We start from the raw sequence: 1,894 nt of genomic DNA, 5'->3' as shown, positions 1-1,894 counted from the left end.
GCCTCCTGGGTTCAGGCAATTCTCCTGCCTCAGCCTCCTGAGTAGCTGGGATTACAGGCACGCACCACCATGCTCAGCTAATTTTTTGTATTTTTAGTAGAGACAGGGTTTCACCATGTTAACCAGGATGGTCTCGATCTCTTGACCTCATGATCCACCTGCCTCGGCCTCCCAAAGTGCTGGGATTACAGGCTTGAGCCACCGCGCCCGGCCTCAAATGTTTATTTTTTAAAAAATATGGAATGCCTCACAAATTTGTGGGTCATCTTTGTGCAAGGGTCATACTAATATACTCTGAATTGTTCAAATTGTAGGAGATGTAAGCGCTGCTGAGTTCTAATGTCATGTTAGGCTTGGATTTTCCCTGTTAATCTGTGAATGCTATAATGAATTGTCTCGGCTTTCTACCAGTATTGCAGGGTGTGTTAACAGAGCGTAACAGGACCTAGTCTTCCAGGAAAAGAGACTCCATCAATATCACTAGCCATTTGCAGCAGCATTTTGTATCTCCGGCACAAATGCCGACCACAGATGCTCCCACTAATGGTGACTTATCTCCTTTTGCACTTATTTTTGACTGTGTACTGTGAACTTTATCTGAGTGGATTCTTTGAGGCCTATGATGAAGTTGTCTTTCCATGGAGAAAACATGAATTTACTTTTGCCAGTTTCCTGACATTTAACCTAGGTTCCTAGAACTAATCTTAGATCTAGTTCTAGGCTTGGGGTGCCTGAGTATCCCTAAGCAATGTAAACCCAAGCTGTGAGGGCTGGCCCATGCCCACACAACTTCTCAGAGAGATATTTTTCTTTTTCCTTTTCTCTTTGCTCTGCTAAGTGTTAAGTCCTATAGATCCCCGGACTCGGGAGGGGGTGAGTAGTTTTAAGAGTATAGCATTTTCTGGTCCCAGGTTAATGTGGAAAAGGTCTCTTATTAGACTTCTCAACTTGGATAGGTCTTGAGTATTGGATTCTATCCTCTTTGTGTGGCCATTAAAACCAAAGTCTACACTTGTCTAGCATAGGCAAAAGCTGCTTTGATGTTCAGGTTGGGACAGGATGGGGCAAGTCCTGGCCTTGTTCAGGGGCACTGTGCTTACTTCTCTAGAGTCTAGATTTTCTCTAGGTTTTTTTGTTTTAGACAGAGTCTGACTCTGTCACCAGGCACCAGGCTGGAGTGTAGTGGTATGATCTCGGCTCACTGCAACCTCCACCTCCCGGGTTCAAGCAATTCTCCTGCCTCAGCCTCCCAAGTAGTTGGAACTACAGGCATGCACCACCACGCCCAGCTAATTTTTTTTTTTTTAGTAGAGACATGGTTTCACCGTGTTGGCCAGGATGATCTCAATCTCGATCTCGTGATCTGCCTGCCTTGGCCTTACAAAGCGCTAGGATTACAGGTGTGAGCCACCACGCCCAGCCACTGGTCCATTTTTTAACTTTCTATTTTCCTGATTTACTCCTCTATTCTTCTGGTGATACCCTAATTACTGTATAACTGCATATTTTACTATCTGATTGAGCAGGAACCTCTCCGTGTGGGGACACACACACACACCCTCCATGTGCCTCTTTGTGAAACTTATCTTGGGAATTCCAGCATAATTTCTTTTCTAGGTGAATTTTAGAATAAGCTTGTCAGATTCGTTTAGAAATCTGTTGATATTTTGACTGGAATTGTGTTGGATTTACATGTTAATTTACAAAACCTTGGCATATTTACAACACAGATTCATTCAGATGTACAGCTTTAATTTATTCAGGTTTCTTTGTTTAATGTTCTCCAGATAAATTTTAATTTTTATTCCTTGGGTATTTTACTCCACTTTCATTAAATTTATTCCTAGCTATTTTATAATATTTGTTGCTACTGTGAAAGGATTTTAAAAAATAA

At 42.1% G+C, this 1,894-nt stretch overlaps 1 non-coding gene across 1 annotated transcript; it reads right to left on the bottom strand.

The window, feature by feature from the left end:
* Positions 1-231: 231 nt before the first annotated feature.
* Positions 232-334, bottom strand: LOC119470021. Its single transcript, XR_005198889.1, has one exon. It is a non-coding gene; the product is annotated as a U6 spliceosomal RNA (small nuclear RNA).
* Positions 335-1,894: the final 1,560 nt, after the last annotated feature.

The sequence above is a fragment of the Cebus imitator genome, unplaced genomic scaffold, assembly GCF_001604975.1.
Source record: "Cebus imitator isolate Cc_AM_T3 unplaced genomic scaffold, Cebus_imitator-1.0 Scaffold2684, whole genome shotgun sequence".
NCBI lineage: Eukaryota > Metazoa > Chordata > Mammalia > Primates > Cebidae > Cebus > Cebus imitator.
This window is presented reverse-complemented; position numbering and strand designations above follow the sequence as displayed.